This window comes from Anser cygnoides, chromosome 9 (genome assembly GCF_040182565.1).
Source record: "Anser cygnoides isolate HZ-2024a breed goose chromosome 9, Taihu_goose_T2T_genome, whole genome shotgun sequence".
In the NCBI taxonomy this organism is placed as follows: domain Eukaryota; kingdom Metazoa; phylum Chordata; class Aves; order Anseriformes; family Anatidae; genus Anser; species Anser cygnoides.
The window spans coordinates 24,235,206-24,254,285 of NC_089881.1; the positions used below are offsets into that span (position 1 = coordinate 24,235,206).

Sequence of the window (19,080 nt, forward strand, 5' to 3'; positions counted from 1 at the left end):
AAAATTATTGTATCTTTACAGAGAAGGAGAGAAAAAATTTGATCTTGTATATGAAATAGCCAGTACATATTTGCTTTGTCTCAGTGAGCAGGCTTTGCTTTACTTGCACATTTTTTACTTAAACAAAAACAAAGGAAAAAATATATCCAAAATGAGCAGAAATGCTATTTTGTGACTAACAAAAAAAAAATAGATTAAGAGTGAAATACACTTCTGAAATGTGATTAAAGTTTACAGCACACATCACTTGAATCCAGGTGCCTATCTAAAATTAGATACTTACCTAAGGATTACTGGGAGTTATTTCATCTGCTAGGGTAAGAATAAACACTAATTATGTGGAGTATTAGCAAGACAGCTATGGGATTATTCCGAGTTGGTTGGGTGGATACTTCTTTTCCATTCTTCAATTCTGGAAGGGGCTGTTAGTAAACGTAGAAAGGCAAAGTAGAGATGTGAAGGCTCTGTCTGCAAGTCCTGCACAATGATTTACAACGGATCAGCAGACTGAACTGCAGTACCCTGAAACACATCACCTTAACTAGGACTTTTTGTCCCATTGCTCTTTTTATGGTTTTACATCCAGATTAATAAATTATCAATATATAATACAGGTTTTATCTGTATTACCAAATTTCTACAAAGAAATCTTCTATCCAAACGAATAATTAAATAAATAAATAGAAAAAGTAAGATTTGCATGTTTTACTGAAACACTAGATAAATACATGAGGAAACATCAAATTACAGTGTTCTACCTGTGGCACCTGGTGCTGTCCTACAACTGTTTTACGCGGAGTCCTGCTTCTCCTCAGATCTGTCACATTACCACATACCTTTCTTCCACTTTAACGATGCTTTGGCAGTATGTCAGTGGGAGATCCTCTCAAATCTGCATCAAAGCAGGAGCAGGCACATGACAAAGTATGAGGCACCATTATTAAAGAGCGCTCCGTGTTCCAGATGAAACCAGCATTCGAGATTGAAAGCTAACAGTAATATGCTCTGTCATATCCCATATCCCACAGCCAGCTCTGTCTAGTCTAAGTAGTTAGACAAAAACACGCAATGATAATCTACTCATGGGGTTTAGCAAACAGTGAATTTTGCACAATCAGCAGAAGAAAAAAAAAATCTCCATCCTTTCACCCCTCTGCCAACTTGATAACATTTCAGTTTGAAAGATGATGTCAGCACGGTACCCTGTTGGTCTCAGATGATTAAAAGTTGTCCACATGTTGTAACAGAACACAATGCTTCTCTCTTTTTGCAAGAACAGGATTTGGAACCTTAGCCTGCGGTGCTCCTGGGTCATGCATCACGCTGACTGCAGCAGCAAGACAGGCTTCTTAAAAGCAACGTTTTACACTCACTCTTACAGTGAAGAAATGCAGATTTTCTTAATGGCATTATGTTTTGTTTGTACAAATCGCCTTTGGATTTTATTAGGTAAAATGATATATTCTGGACTTCATAAAAAGGTGTGTGTTTTTGTGTGTGTACAAGTAAAATTAGATTTTAAAAGAATAAAAAATAGTAGAAGAGTGAAAAATAAAGAAGGCTTTGAAACAAGCATTCTTATTTTGACACAGCAATGGAATATTTACTTATCCAAGACCACAGGTAGTTCTTTGCCCATCTCAGATTTGAACTTTGGGGAACCAGCACCAAGAATTTGTTCAGTTTGGTGCACACCTCATAAGGTAATGAATTTCCTCTTATTCTGTCGTGCTTTTATTTTCATTACTGAAGTCTGCAAACATGTTTAGCTAGACAGTTGAGTGGGAAACTAAACGTTCTCCAGACATACAAAGATTATTGGACTTGATCTGAGGCCTGTAGCAACATCTGCGTTAAGGCAGATCTGGCCACCAGCCTTGTCTCATTGACTGGAGTTTGAGATTTTCTGTCTGTGGGTTTTGGACCAAGTCCAAAAGCCACGGCGTTGCAAAGAGCCTTTCCTAAAGATGAGAGCCCAAATCCTGCTCTTGCATTTCTCTTGACAAGTCCCAGTACTGCAGGTAACATTCTCTGTCACGTTGGGCTTGTGCTGTCTTTCACCGTGCAACGCAGCAGCTGATTGCTGTCAGCGCCCGTGATGTGGCTGTAGCATCAGGGACACCTCCTCACACACGTGGTCAGAGAGGTGCCTGGCAGGCAGGTATTCAGGCACGACCAGGCATTTAATCCTTTAAACAACAATCACTTCTTGAAAGAATCATTCATGATTCATTTTGGATCATTTGCATAATAAAGTCATAAAAGAACAGTAATTCACGAGGAGCTGAGGAGGAGATTGAATGTTGCAGTTTTAGCAGGAGACCTTAAGGCTACCAAAATGCTTCATGAAATCACCAAGGATGAAATCCATATTTCCCTACTGAGTTAAACACGACTTGACAATGCCAATGAACTTTCAGAGAAATGACAGACAAATTACAGAGTGCTTGTGCTAAGCCACGTTGAAACCCTCATTTCTAAAAGGCATCCTGTCAGGAGTTGTAAATACTGCAGACCAACACTAAAGAATTGTTTTCCTACATCAGTTGGCTTGTACTTTTTGCTCACAGACAGATTATAGGATGTACAGATTATTCAATGCATTGTGAATTAATTTTTTTTTATTTTGACCTGGAAACAAGTGAAGAATACTGAGGCATTTTTGACCTCAGTTGTTTGTCTCTGAAGATCTTCACCAACGAACCATCCCCCTTCCCAGGCTCTCCTAGAATATCTTTAATATTTTACATGTTTGGGGATTGATTTTGTTCCGTGGGTTTTATTTATTTATTTTTATTATATTTTTTTATGTTCATGTTTAGCAATTCTTCTCTGAAAGCCATACAAAACCAGAGGCAGTCCACAATTAGCTACTGCCCATATGTGAAGGACACTCAGGGTGCCTGATTAGAATTTAGATCTCAGCTGAAGCCATGAGAGGCTGCAGCATGCCAGGCTGTTTTTTCCCTCCACCTTCCACCTGGCCTTTTACCCTAATCATAAACGCTCACTACAGAGATGAGAAACAAGTAAAGGCCCTGAGGGCTGAGGCTCCAAAAGGCATTTAAAAGGTCTGTGTTGGCCATTCTGCCATGCTGTAGGGCCAGCAGCCAGCACTGCCCCACACTGGCATGGTGCTGAAGCACCCCAATATCTAGCAGGAGTGCTTTGAAGGTTGCAGTTCCCAGGTCTGAGACAGATCCGCTATAGCTCACTTCAGCTAATACTGAAAAATTATCATTAACAATACTTGCACTTTTTTCTATTCCTACTTATAAACAGCTACATGCCTAACATCTAATTCTGCAATCATTATTCATGTTGCATAATGTTTTATTCACATGCCTAGCTTCTGTCAGACCAAATAAGACTATTCAAAAGAACAAATGCTGTTTTGTGTGGGCAAAAACCAAGGAACTGGGCTCACGGTACTTCATCAAACATTTGTACTGGATGACTGACACAGCAACATTTGGGTTTGGCTAGGGCTCATCAAAAAGTGGGTTTGCTTTTATTGCATGGAAAAGCTGCACAGATTCACTGTTTCCCCTGATAAGTGAGAAACCCTGGCGGAAAAATTGACAATTTCCATTAAAAAGCTTCTAAAGCGGGCAAGCAAAAGCTGATGATTTTCTGCAAGAAGGGGAAATCATTTTGAGACCAAACTTGACCCAATTTTCAGTATATTTCTAAAAACTCTAGTTTGGGCTTCTCTCGTTTTCTTTCTCCTTTCACCATATGCTGTTCTGACATGCCAATATATCATGGAGCAAGGTTGTCAGATCCTCCCTCTAGAGCTGTTTTTTTTTTTTTCCCCACACTAAATACCACAAAAAACATCTGTACAGCTCCATCTATCTTACCAATATATATATATAAATAAAAAATAATAATTGCATCCAATAAGTTTCCAGTGAAAATGTTTCTCTTTAATGTTACGGTGAGCTGTGTTATTAATGGTACTAATTTCGAGGCTGATGTAAGGTCAGTTCAAAGTTTGGCCTGACAGAGGAGGAGTAAAACATCTGCAGGAAACACATTTCTGTTACACTGTGCTTGACGTGGGAATTAATGGGTGCAATTCTATGGCCTGTGTTATGCAGGAGATCAGACAAGATGATCATAGTGCTGCCATCTGGCCTTAAAATCTATGAATCTACATTTAAATTCTCACTTGAACTTAGGTAACCTCTCTCTCAGCCCATCTGCATGTTGAATATTCCCTTTAGAAGGCAGTTGCAAGCAAGCCAAGTATATGTTACTAGCCTCAATCAGCTTTATTTTACGTAGCCACTGACATTCCATTTTGTATTTTTTTCTGCCTTTTTTCTATTGCCAAAGCCAAGCATTTGTACCTATAAATTCAAAGAACATAAAAATAATAAATGAACAATCTCTACAGCCACCACACCACGTTAGGGACGACCACCCAGGGCAGAACAGCCACTGGCATCAGGCTGAAGAGCAACCTGCGCGACCAAGCGGTTAATGATTTTTGGGTGTGACAAACCCTGTGTATTCATTCGGCCAAGCTGGACGATGAAGACTTACATAGAGAGCAATCTGTGGGGTGACAGAAAGCTCAATCATGCAGGTTTCAAGTGAGATGAGCATAGAGGAACATACAAGAGTGCAAATATTGCCCACCAATCTGCAAGTTAATTAAACTTTTCCTTCCCAACAACATTTCACTGAAATCCTCACTACAGTAACTGGCATAAAAAGAGAATTTAAAGGAGAAGAGCGTGGAGATTTTGAAGAGTTTCTGCAGCAGAAAGGAAGATGGAAATCCTTCTTCAAGCAATGGGCTCCAGCCTATACCAAAGCTCCAAGAGGCAGTGGCTTCTCTCCAGCTATGCAGCCATGGCAAGGACAAATCTGAACCCCTCTCTGCAGAATGTCCTTACTACTCACTTGCAAAGTCTTAATGAGATTTCCTTGCCAGAAAGCTAGAACAACCCCGTAAAATTTTCAAAACAGACAGCCTTGAGCATTGCACAGGAACAGGAGGAGCCTGATCCAAAATTGATGATTGAAACAGTACTGTCATTTATTTTGCATTTAGAGGCCACCAGTAATGAAGGAAAAGAGAAGGGGTAGCAGTAGAATATCAGCAGGAACTTTTATTTTTGAGTATTGGGCTTGGGGTAGGGGAGGTTGTTTTTTATGGTTGGATTTTATTATTATTTTCTCTTATATTGTGGATCTAAGGTTCTTCACTCAGTTGGATTTTGGTTCCATGAACACATGTTCTGCATGATCAAATGTGGATTATTTCTGGTGAGGTTACTTGGGGAAATGTATTCATGAAGAGACTGCATCCTGCTGATGCAAAACAAACAAATAAAAAGACAAGCCAGGAAGGAGATCTGAAGAGAAGTAATGAAAGGAACATTTTAGGCACAATCTGTTATTTGTTATTATTATACTATGTCCATACACTTCTCCCTTATTCTCAGCACTGTACGTTTTAATTGTCCCCTGAAGAAACAGTTCTGTAGATACATCCACAGGGAAGCAAAGTCTCTGTCAGTGACAACCAAATTAATTTCTCTGCTGGAAGCATAGATGTGACTTTAAACCCCAGAACAGTGCATTTTTAGCAGTCTGGACCATCTTTCTTTCTGGTAACTTTTGCCCTTAATACTCTGAAAGCAAAGAGCCCTGGTAGCCCAACTCCTGTTTGGGAGGACAGTGGCAACAGTTAGTAGGGTTGACTGCAATCCTATCAACTGTGTCTCTTTTCTGTTGAATCAGCATATTGATTAGTGTTCTAACAGATAATGAAGCCTTGCTGTAAGATTTAAGCAAGATATGTACATATATACAGGTAAGGAGTCAGTTCTGGGTTCAGGTTCAAATGCACTTTGCCTCAAAGTCCAGCACAGCCGGGATCTCCCCACCACTCTCCAGCACAAACACAGAGCCAGAGCTTTGTGTGGGAGAAAAGCAGTATTTTCTTTTATATCTGTGACTATGGCAACAAAACCTATGAGATTCTATGTGCACCTATGCCTAAAAACATCTGTGGAGAACACAGCAATGTCAAAATATAATCTGCTGTACCTTACTCCTGCCGAGGGAGTCCCTTCACATTTTTATGCTTCTCCTTCAATCTAAATATTCCTTTTCCTTTCAAAAGAAACAGATGTTTTGTATCTACATATGATTCACAAGTGGTAAGAGAGAAAAAGAATATGAATTTATTGTAAAAGATAATCCTCCACTGCCCTTTAAAATATTAACTATTTCCTCGCTTTGCTGCAATAGCCAATACTGCCACACACCAGCAACACTTGCAGAGAGCCCCTCCAGCAGTTTGCGTTGTGGTTATGAATGCCTTTCAGATACAGGCTCCAGGAACAAAGGCATTTTGCTGAGTATTTTGATTATTGATCTACAACAATAACACCAGAGTGACATTAACTTCAGAGAGGCAGTGAGGCTGGGTTTTCATGCATGACTACCTGCATGAGCACGTATAATGTAAAACACATCAAATCATACTAAAGGAATGCTTTTGAGGTGGCATAACCCAGCACTAGAAGTGAAGACATTTCTGATTTAGGACTGCCCGTTCAACTCGTTGTATTCCTTTGTGCAAGGGCATGCTGTAGTAAGCTCTGCAGCAGGAAGGCCCACTGAGGGCTATTAGACACAGCGATGTAGCTACCGCTTCCAGGTCAGTAAGCCCTTAAAGAGCAGATCACTGGAAGCCAGGAGAGCATATCCAGAGGAATTATGTCTCTGTGTTTTCCCACTTATAATACAGCCCTGGGCATCTGCTCCCAGCCACTACCAGTGGCAGGACACGATGGGTCATTGGTCTTAGTGTTGTTCCCGCAGTCTGCATCCCCCCGTCACAGACCGCCACCCCCGGGGGTAGGAGGTCTCACTGCTGCTCTGGCTCGTGTTGAACGAGGAGCTTGGATTGCCCTGTGGAAAACTGCCAGGGCAGGTGAGCATGCACAGCCCCCACACACAGCATCCTTTCTTTCAGTTACTTAACAGTCCACAAAACTGAGGTGGAAACAACCTAAAAATGCATACACTATGTTGTACACACACACACGTAATATCTTTTTAGCTGAAAACGTCTTCTCAATTCCCCCTGCCAGGTCCTCCATCTGAGTGCAGAAGACGATCAAGGTAAAAGAGGAGCCACCACTTTTCTTTTATCCCACTGCCTCAAAATGAAGGTGTTCTTAAACCTTTTTGAATACCCTTATTTCCTACAGCAAATGCTCTGGCCCAGAGCTATCCCAGCCTTTTTGACAGGAGTCATCATTCAGAATTGTAATCTGTTACTGCTGAGCATCCCACACGCCGCACAGGTTATGCATTCCTATGATCTGCAAGACCCCAAGACAGTGAAAAGCCAAGCTATTTATCAGCAGGAAGCACTAGAAAGAGACGTATCCTTAGTGGGACCAGGTACTGTGATCAGATTTTAAACCATCTTTCCAGATGAACATACCTGTATAACGTTCTTTGCCGTGTATGACCTTTTCCCACAAATATTAGCCCAAAAACATGGCAAGGGAGAACCAGTTGTCCTGGAGACCGTATGCACTTCTTTTCTTAGTTCTATATATTTTTCCATTAGCAAAAATTTTTTTTTTTGGTGCTGTACATGCATATATCAGTACATCACAGAAGTATTTAACTAATAACACTCTCAGTGCCATTTCAGATAGCATCACATTAATTCTCAATAGGCTACAAATTTGGGCTACACACCTTTCATAGCCCTATCTTGTGCCATTTTCTTGTGTTCATTCTACTTTAAACCGTTACTCTGCAAAAACGTTATCCCTCAGAAAAGCGAGGGAAGTATAATCCGTTATACACTCAGCTTTTGTTGAATTGTCCAGTGCAATTTGTGAAGTCAAATATCAAAGTTTAGCTACACCTGCCACCTCTACTTCTAAAACAGTTCTTATGTTTAAAACAGTATCAGTGAGTTCAGGGCACTCAGTAAAATCCCAATTTATGACAAAAAGTTCTGTTTAGTTGACACAAACCTATTAACTCAGCTGAAAAGAGTGACAGTAATTGCAACTGGCTAAGGGTTGATAAGAAAACTCGGTCTACTAATTTGAAAGAAAATTTACAGACTTGCAAAGCCATGTCAGACAAGAGAGCCAAAGATAGCTGCACTTGGTGTTTTCTAATTCAAGGAGAAGGAAAAAAATGAAAGAATTCATAATATTTGCACTACAATAAGAGAGACCTTTTCAAAGCGATAAGGTTGAAGCCCTTTGTATCTTATTCCATCAATGTCTACTCACAGAAAAATGAACTTTGTCATGGAACAGAATTGACCCTTATTGCTCAGTTAAAAAATAAACACAAATAGAGGACATTGGATTTGACCGAGTAACACTGGCATAGATTTTGTGCCACGGGAACTGAAGCTTTAATGTTTAAAATAATTGAGATTTATAATGCAGGAAAGTACAGAGTTTAACTATCCAAACTGGAAGTACAAATCAGTCACTCTGCCTTACCACATCCAACCAGCAGGAGAAGGCACTGAGTGCCCCTTCCTACCCACAGCAGGGCTGGTACTGCTTCACTGCCCAACTTGCCATCCCAACAGGATGGGCAGGACAGCCGAGGGTCTAAAAGCCATTTCATTATCCAGTCTGGAGTTTAAACAAGTGTTTAAATTATTTGTGCCCTGTTGTGTTTTTTTTTGTTGTTGTAGGTAGGTAGGTCTAAGGCAGCTGCTATTTACTTACTTTATTTAAAGCTTTCTGTCACACTTCTGGAATAGAATCATTTTTCCTCAGCATCCCCCTGTCCATGCAGTTTTCACCTACCATCACCCTAAAAAAATCATCGCGTCCTTTTTCACCATGCTGACAGGTTGGCATTGGCTGTGCAGCACAGGCAGCTCGAGGTGCCACCATCATCACCTCTCCTAGTACAGAAACTTCCCACGTTTGGCGTGGGTGGGCCAGCCTCTGTGTGGTCTGTGGTTGAGAAGTCCTGTGGAGAGGCTCTGTTTTATGGGATTGAATTAAAGCATCTGTCACTGCTCTACAATGGAATTATCATTATTCTTTTATCCGAGTTTCAAAGAAGTTTGGTAGAGTGACCTTTCCTCAAGTATTTTTCTCGGATTCTTTCTGATCGGAATTTTCTGCAAAGGAAGAGCTGAAAGAAAGAAATATGCTTTACTCTCCTTTTTGTACTGTAGAGACATTGCAAGGTGTATCTGTTTTCTTAGGCTTTTAGAAAGGTCTGAGATTTTGCATTACCTAGGATAAAAATAATTGTATCAAAGATAGAAAGCCTTGTGCTTCAGGCCAGAGGTCAGCTGCTAACTGATCGGGTAAGGAAAAAAACATTTCCCTGTGAGCAAATCATTCCCTAGTTGCCTGTGATGGGTTTCTCACACCCTCCTATGGAGCCACCATCAGAAACAGAGGTTAAAATAAGGGTGTTTCCAGCCTGGCTCAGCATGGCAATTCCTGGGTAGATGGCAGGGTGTTGTTTTTTTTCAGCTGTTGTGAAATTGTTATACAGATTTGAATATATGAGTTTTTTCTAGGATTTAATTATATATGGAGGTATTAAATGAGAAATACTGCTATTGAATTTATTTTTAAATTCTTAGATATTGGGCTGCATCCTCATGTCACATAAAGGTATGTAGTTAAACACTAAGTCACTTGCGGCATCTTATTCCATAAGAATTTCTTTTGAAGCTGTGAAAAATTCATTTGGAATGGGTAAGGTAAGAAAACCTGGCTCCAGCCACAGCAGCACCATCACACCACCACACTTCTGCTGGTAGCACTGGCTCGCATTTACAAGTATAAAAAAACCCCTTGGACCACCTATTACCCTGCTCCTTCCTCAGGCAATAGAGTAGAAGGATGTTTCAGACATTTATTTCATCCCCTGCACGCAGTCCACCTTTAAACATATTTACATATTTCATGTTTGCAGCTACTATGGGCTCTGATGAAGTGCTTTTCTCCAGCAACTTCTCCTACCTGTACAGTGAATTTCCAGGTTTATTCCATACTATGATTTCCAGTGAGATTTTGCTCTTTCAAGGATATCTCAAGTATCACGTTGAAGTCATGGAGGGCTCATTTAGAGTTGGAATCTGACTAATATCCTATTATTCCAACCCTTTATGGGCTGTTATAAAATGCAAATGAATAAAATGTATACATGGTCAATGGCAACCATTTCTAGAGGAAGACAAAGTACCTGATGGTTACAAATTTGAACTTATAAAAAAAATCAACTAGCAACAGCAGAAGAAAAACAAAAAAGGAGTGAAATTTCCGATAAATATAAATATATTTAAAATTGTAAGTGAAATTCACATATTGATAGGAAAAGAATAGGAAAGACCTTTACCAAAACAGAGTAAACGTTCCCAGTTATGCAAATCTAGGCTGACTATATGAAGCCTGTAGCAAACCAGTGTGAGACCCCCAGGTACCATATGTCCTCCTGTAAAGAGAAAGGCTCGGCAGGGATACTCAGACATTTCTAGCATGCTCCCGACTCATGCAAGTGCAGGACCTATAGGTGATCACAGCTCAGGAAACCAAGGACTCAAAAATCTTCTGGAAGTTTCCAAGTACTGTAGCTTACATATGTGAATACAAGAGACAGCCCCAGCTTATCCCTGGCCAAGCACGATATCTATTTTTAATCATTCAGTAAGAGTTTGATAGCTTGCAGAGAGTTTTTATCATTAGGATTGATAAAACATCACCTCTGGCAGAGCTCGTACATGAACTCACAAGAGTTATGCAACTCTGTTCTCACAAAAGCAGTCTCCTAAATCTGTCCGGCATCAGGAGCACAGCCCAGCACCTTATAAAGTTGTAACTCCCCATAACATTGATCTGCTCCTCGGAGCAATGGTCTCCCTCAGCAAGGTATGCAAAGGGAAGCAGAGATGTGTTCCTCCCTTTCCTACATTCTGGAGAAAGTTACGGCTTTCAGGAAGAGAACTAAACCCCATGCAGAAAACTCTGCTTCCATAACAATTACCTCCCCCAAATGACAGCTCAATGTCATTTCTACGATGGCATCTGACAGCCAGGGGTTCTAAGAAAACACCAATATTGGGCAAACTAAAGCAAAAGGAAGAAAAGGACAGAACCTGAGAATAAGAATCGCAGACCTCTGTCACACATTAAACCCATCTGATTAAAAAAAAAAAAAAAATGTAAATATCTCCTCCTTGAATGGAAACATTTAAAAGGGGACCACAAAACTCCACGTAAGTGGAATCATTTTTCACTGCACAATATTCCACTGAGAGTGGAGTTTATGAAATGACATACTTTTAAATGAAAAGCAAAAGCTATGTTTGGAAAAATATGCTGACTGGATTATTTCTTAAATTACTCCCAGATAAATGGGATCATCATCCTTTTGCACCACTGCAGCCCTCAATAGGGTTCACATGGGACATGAATAGAGGAAGAGGCTTCACCTATTTTGAAGTATTGATGACTTTCATTTTGGAAATGTAGGGTTTTATTTATTTATTAACTGAAATGGTTGTAGGTAGAGGAAATACTCTTCCCTTGAGAAAAGGCAGAGCATGCTAGAGTTGGGCTTCCAGAGCACTTCCCCTGCACTAACCGTGCCCAGGGAAATGCCATCACAGCACAGCAAGGGAAGAGCTTTTGAGGTCAAGCTACTGTTGAATGAGGAGGAAGCAAAAATATTCTAGGACTAATTTTAGAACTTTCAAAACCTCTAATTTTTCAAAGTGTCATTGTTTGTCCAATTAGCCTAGAAAAAACCTCCAACATGGAGGCTCATCTGTGGTGAAATCAGGGCTGTGCTCTGAAAAGGGACCCTAGCCTGTAGCAGCCTAGAGCACAACACTGAAGATAAATTTAGTACAGAACAACCTGGAGAAAAAGATGACCAGAAGCACTTAAGTATTTCACCATCTCTCCTGATTATGTAGTCAAACACAACCAGCACGCAGTTAAGCAAATGATTTCACCGAATGTGACTACTGGTCTTGAGGCTGCACTGAAGTATTCAGAGCTTTACCCTCAGTCAGTCACTAATACACTCCGTGTACAGATCAGGAGGGAAACACTTGTAGAACTGAGGTCAGAATGTTTCAGTGTGTTCTTAGAAACAGCAGCCTTGTTTGGGGTGTAACTTTGATGTCTGAAGGGTAACAGCAGAGAGATCCCGAGGACGCTTAGCGGTACACGTACATCCCTAGCAGAGTACCACAATTTAATATGAGATCTCCTTCTGCATCAGGACTGAAATAGTTCATATGCTATATGTATGACAGACACAGTCAGCCTATGTATTGTAGCTGTAAAATACGAATGTGTATGATGCCCATTGTTTCCATGCACTGTTATTTAAAGGAGCCTTTAGTCGCTACCTTGTAAGCAGACAAATATACTTGCAAACACATAGGAAACACCAAACACAATTGCCAAAGAGCACTGGGACATGCCCAGAGCAGCACAAAGCCAGGTTGCAGAGTCAGGTGGGAGGAGAGCAGTCCCACACCTCACCCACCCGTCCCCCCACGCGCCGGGGACTAAGAAGGGATCTCCCAATCCCTGCCCACTTGAGAAGCAGCCACCTTGCCTTCCTCCAGCTGATAGCGACAGAGAGGCAGCAAAGCTTCAATCGTCAACATCCACTAACAGCATCCGAGGATAGGTGGCATGCCTTCTCATTTGACAAAAGCCAGGACTCTGGTACCTGTTTGCTTCAGCAGCCAGCCTCTGCGTGGCTCCGAGGCAGGTCAGCAGGGGTGCCCAGGGCTTTCCCGTTCACTTTAATCACTGCCTAAGCCTCTTTCAATGCACTAAAAGAGTGTTCCGGCATGCGGAAAGTCACTTTCAAGCATTCCCATGGATCATATGCTATAAATTACTTCATCTGGTATCTGAGGTAGGTTGAACATTTCCAAATTGAAACAGACATTACCTTAGCTACCATGCTGCAGGAGCCCTCCTCCCATTTGTGATGCCACCAGCTGGAGCCCAGGAAATGAGTTTTGATTAGCAGCAAACACACACCTGAAATACAAAGCAGAAAAAAAAAAACATCCATCACTATTTCTCCTTCTTGTTACAGCCATGACCACACCAATTGATTTGTGCTGGTCCTGGGTTTGGTCTTTTTCAAGTTTGATTCATGAGGACAAAACAGGAAAAAAAAAAATAAAACTCTCCATGCTTGATTTAGCAAGCAGGCAGAACAAAACCCAGGTCTGACTAACCACACTAACCTTTCCAAATGCTGTGTTTCCATTGACCAGCCATTCCCCTTCCTCGCAGGTTGCTGAGGCTGCACAAGGAGGGAACAACAATTGCCAGTTAATCCAATTACAGAGCACTCTAAAGGTTGCAGAGATAGAATAGCTTGCCATTTGATATATGATTAGGGATGAATTAAACTCTTCATTCATGTGACAAAATTTTAATAAGGGCACTAAATGACTCTGAGAACAATACAGAATATCTGCATTTGTTTAAGGATTCTTGGTGAATAAAATGGAAATGAAATGACATGAAAGAAAAGAAGGTAAAACTTCCAACCGAGTTATAAACCATTTAAAAGATTTACAAACCTTTTCCTTGACACACATCAAGTGGCACCCTGGGAATATGTTATAACCCTAGGAACATGATATAAGACAGCCAGGTTTGGAAGGGAAAACTGCCCCACCACGCTTGTGAAGCAGCAGCAAAGGTGAAACACAGAGCAGCTTTCTGCAGCCTAGGTCTGACCCTTCAAAGGAGGTTCTTAGTACCGGGATGCTTATATTGGCCCAAGAGAAAATGCTGATAACAAGCAGGTGTTTCCACAGCAGTTAGCTTTAAAAACTGGTTGTTTTAAAATTGTCTAGGCACCTTAGTAAGCCTATATGGGCTCTGTGAATATCCTGAAGGAACAAGTCCTAGGGGGTGGTTCTAAGGAATGTAAGGTCCTCACCTCCCTTATTTGCACAAATAAAGAACTCTGGCTCCTCCTTTCTTTTAGCACATTTCCCAGTGGAACAGTTTCAGCTTCAGTTGAATCTATTTGTCCACAATGGCTGCAAATTGAGTTATTCTTTGTAAAGGTCAAATGTCATCAAAATACTGGGAAATACTTTAATTCAATCTTTGTACATCCTTTAACTTTCTATCTCTTTTGCTCTTTTAACCATTGTTGAAGCAGCAAAAAACATCTTTTATTTATTTATGAAGCTGTCAAAATCAAGGCATTAGATTAGAAAACACCTGTATACTTTACCTATGGTAGCAAATATACAAGTCAATATTTTTACCTGAGAGTTTTTCAGCCCAGATTGAAGACTAGGAGCCCAAGCAAGAGTCTAAATGTCTACCTTACTAAGAGCAAGGCAGCAATATTAAAAATCCGTAATTAAAATATATATATATAATAGTTTAAAATTAAACAGGAAAAACGTTATCATTATTTCATATGAGTATTACAACTGTAGTAAACACCACACATTTATTCATATTCATAAGGGCTTGTCATTGCCTGTGGTCAAACTCACTTCACAATGATACAGAACATAAAGTTCATAAAGTTGTTTTTAGTTATGAGATGTTCCCATTCAAATGTGAGCATAAAGTGCTCTTAGCTTCAAATTCAGATGTATGTATATTATGTGAATACTTTAAGATATGCAGAATCCTCCAAGTTAGCACTAATAAAACCTTTGGTTTAAAAGCATTGTCCAGTAAAACCCCAGGATTTTGAGAGTGAAAATGTCATGGTTTATGTCTTGTCCCAGCCTGAGAAGTTCTTTTATGACACTCAGCAGTACTGAGTGTGTGTGTGTGTTTAACAGACTTACGAATGTGATAACTATCCATGCATTTCAAAAATGAAGAAGGACAGACATACATGTCCCACACAGGCTAAGCAAAATTTCTCCTTTTAACTTTAAAACACTGCTAACCATTTGTCCATGTTTTATGTAACACACTAACTTGTCTTTCATTTTTTTTTTATTCCCAGCTCTCACCATTTATGTATATTTAATGTTGTACTCGCGACTTGTGGCTTACTCAGTGGCTTACACTGAAAAGCATATTCAGCAAAATCTGTTTTTCTTGAAGCTCTGTCATTATTTACTGTAATTTAAGATCACTAATAAGCTTCTCCCCTCCTGCAAGGACTTTTAGACCTCAAGTTCAATTTTGTCATTCCCCTACCTTTTACTGTCAAAAGTATCTATTTTTACTTTTTTTTTTTTCTTTTTCTTGTGTTCCTGTCATGGAAAAACTGGTTCTTTACTAAGATTTTAGGCAGCAGTTTAACAAGGGAATGGCTTTTTCTCTCAAAGATGAGTGTCTGCAAACCCACTGCAAAATCTGTTTCATCCTTGGAAATCTGTGGCACTCCAGCGCCATGTGCATCAAGGTCCTGAATTTTACTGATGGGATTTTATGCTAAAACAGTTTGGTGGTTTTTTTTTGGATCTCAGTAGCTACCCTTCAGCATCCAGCGATGAAGATTTTGGCCTGTGTGACTCACTGTGGTCCTAGTGTGACCTGGGGCTGGGATTAAGGGTGAACATCCTGTAGTGAGCATCCTGTTCTCTTCAAAGAAAACACAGCCTTGATCTCATGAAGTATGTTTATGAGTCCCAGTGAGAAGTCACTTGAGCAGAAAGGAGTTAGTAGGGAGATTTATTCATACCCAGGAGCATGGAAATCGCTTCCATTTTCTCTCTAAGCTAGTGGCAAGGTTTTAACAGCACTGTTGTAGTAACATGTTAATGGCAAGCAGTTCCTTACAGTCAAGGGTTGCCTGTAACCCAAGTTTGAAACACCAAACTCAAATTTTGTAGATTTGCAATTTATATTTGGCTAGCTTACTTTTTACAGTTTCATCTAAATGTGAATGAAAGGAAGAAATAAGAGATATTTGAATTTGTGCAAATCTTTACTCACAATATCAGCGTTTCCGTTACAGTCTATATTAGCTACCAGTTAAATGAATATGGTGTGTCAGTCTACATATAAACCAAACCTACTATTCCTATTCAAGAAATATATCACAGGATAAAAGAATTTCCTTGTTACAGCACAGTCATGGCCACCTCACTCTATCCCTGCTGGTGGGCAATGACAAATCCATTAGAGAAAATTAGAAGTTCCCCTGTCACAGGCAAGTGCAGTCAAACTTTTATTTTTATTTTTATTTTTTCCTCAGAGGAAATTAGCCATCAACCCAGTTCTGGAGGGTGTGATGTGCCTGGAAGATCACCGATGCATATTTCTTCAAAAGAACCGAGGACAGATCCAGATCCAGGCAGTCAGGTATTGCTTTCCATCCCAGTTCAACTTTGGGTCTTCATGTACATAGACTTACAGCAAAGGGTTTCAATATTGGTGGGGTTTTTTTTTGGAATGCGTTGGTATTTCTCCTACATTAAATTGTGTGCTTGACAACGTATTGCTCTCGTTGTATTATTAAAAGAGCAAATATCAGCAGATAGTTTACTCTCAGTAGCTCATTTATTACTGGAAAATATAAATTAAGCATATCCTCTTTGATTTATATCCTGTCTTGAACAGCTTACCTCAATCTTTTCACTCAGCTCTTGCAGCAGTCTTCCGAGAAATCCAGTGTTTCACATTGCCTGCCTCAATATTTCTTAAATGCCTCAATATTATTTTTTCTATATTTTTTTTTTCTTTCTGACAGACTGAATAGCAATTAATGTAATATTCTGGATGAGCACCTAGTTTTCATCAGCAGAACAGCATCTATTTCCTGGTCTGTACTGCAGTGTTTATGCTTGTGCACACAAAACTTTGATGACTGGTTTGAAAACTGGTGCATGTTGAATAAGGATCCTGTACTGATGTCCAAACACGTGTGGGTGTCAGCAATGAGTGAGTGTATCAGCCTCTGCACTGACTTTTTACCTTGTATTTTTAAGTTCCTCTAACATTGTCTACCTTTGTCAAATATTAGGATATTTGTATGTTACAAATGCTGTGATCTCACTATTAATAATGGAACCTCTTCATTGTGTCTTGCTGTGAGGATCATTTTTTCCTCATTTTTCACGACGCCTCTTCATCTGCAATAAAACTACCTTACAACTCAGTAGCTTCCATAATATTGTCTTCTGAAAGACTTCTAACAAAGGCTTTCTCCAAAGCCCAAAAAATAACTATTAATCTCTTTCTCTTTGTTGAAAAGCCCGACAAGGACTGTTGGAGTAGAAAACCCTTACCAGGAGAATATTTAGGAAGGACTTGAAGATTTTAATAATGTATTTCCATGTGCAAATCTCTTATTAAAATCAAAGTCATTACATGACTAGATAACTTTCAGGATCAAATTCCACATCAGTAAATACATTGGGATCATGTAAATACATTACATGATATCTCCTAAGCCAGCACTATTTATTTTATGCTGGTATTTATTTATTGATTTATTTATGAAAGATATTTAAAAACATGAGTTTAAAATTTCTGGGGACCTAATCATAGAGGCAATCTCAACTTTTATCTCAGATAAGATTTTGAATAGTTTGTTTTTAATTCATACAGTCTGTTTTTGTTTTGATGGGTTGAAGTACTTAACATGCAGCAGATATTTACATTATATGTCAGAGAGGGCTGACAGCAAATCTGGGGTCTTATTTTCTTTAATAGAATATAAATTACTACTTTTGCTTTAATTTACTACTTTAGTTTTACTTGCTGAACAACCTATGTAAACGTCTGTTCTTCCCCAGGAACAATGGTTAACAGGGTTACATTACAATCTTTACAAAGCATACTGATATCAATACAGTTTCACTCCCAAATGTGAAGATCAAGAGTAGTATTTCTGTGTTTTTGTTTGTTTGTTTGTTTTTTGTTTTGTTTTTCCTTCTGAAAAATACCAGAAAGATATTCAGGATTATTTTTCCGAATCAAGGATTTATTATTTTTTTTTCTGAGTTAGAGACATGGCCTAACCTAAAGGCTTTTGATTAGTTTTAATTCACCCATATCAGCATATCTGTGAGGGTAATACTGAAGCAGTCTTAAAATGTTTAAGTGTTCCAGTGTAGGGATATTTATTAGGGACTTTATAGACCACCCTTCAAATCAGACACCTTAACAAAATTCTCCCAACTGACAGAAACAATAAACTTCCAGGCTTTCTTACTGACATACATTAATATCTGATGATGATTCTACCTTGCCTTCCCTAGATCATTTCAGTAAATTAATATTGAGTTATACAACCTAATGAGGGAAATTAATTTCCTAAAATTACTTTCCGTGAATGAAACCAGGCATAAGGTGTATAATCAGCTGATTTTTTTTATTCCAGAGGAAAGATAATCACAGCAAACGGAACAAACTGGGATGTCTGAGATGGAAAAACACTTTATTTTCTTTCCGAAACAATTTTACATAATAATTCTATTTTTACCCTTCCATTGCCTTCTATCCAATCTGTCTTCATTTTGAAAAGGTACAGCAATTGCACAGATAAAGATCTTTAGCTCCTTAGGTACCTATTTGATAATAATTAACAATAAATCTAAAGATTACCCATATAGGATTTCTTTCAGGATTTTTGAATCATCTCAGACACGCTTCTTCAGATAGGAGCATTCCACATATATAACTCAAATGGGATACATTTTGCTCCTCCTGTATTATTAATAACTCCTCAAAAAGTGCAGAATTTTCTAGTTTCATTCTAGAAGGCACTTCCAAATCCAGGATTAAAGCATTAATATTAATAGCCAGAATATGACCCTATTGCATTAAATTCCTGAAGCATCTTTCTACAGATTCATGAAAGGCGATTTTACTCTTTTGGACATAAAAAAGCCAATATTAAAAAAAAAAAAAAGAGCAAAACCTATCTGAGGGTCTTTACCACTGGCCAAATCTCTGTCGTCTTTTCCGACGAAGCCAGGGGAGCGCTGCAGAGAAGGAAACCCCCTGCACAGGTCTCATATCCCTCATAAGAGGCCGTGGTGGGCTGTCCCCCGATGGGCAGCAGGTCTCTGTGCTCTCGCTGGCATGCTTGGATGGGCAATGAGCCACCTTGATGGGC

At 39.5% G+C, this 19,080-nt stretch overlaps 1 long non-coding RNA gene across 1 annotated transcript; it reads right to left on the bottom strand.

Moving 5' to 3' along the window:
* Positions 1–12,311: 12,311 nt before the first annotated feature.
* LOC125182270 (uncharacterized) lies at positions 12,312–14,261 on the bottom strand. The gene is made up of 3 exons (XR_007161669.2): positions 13,607–14,261; positions 13,265–13,323; positions 12,312–13,052 (listed from the first exon to the last, which is right to left on the bottom strand). It is a non-coding gene; the product is annotated as an uncharacterized lncRNA (long non-coding RNA).
* Between the last annotated feature and the right edge of the window lie 4,819 nt (positions 14,262–19,080).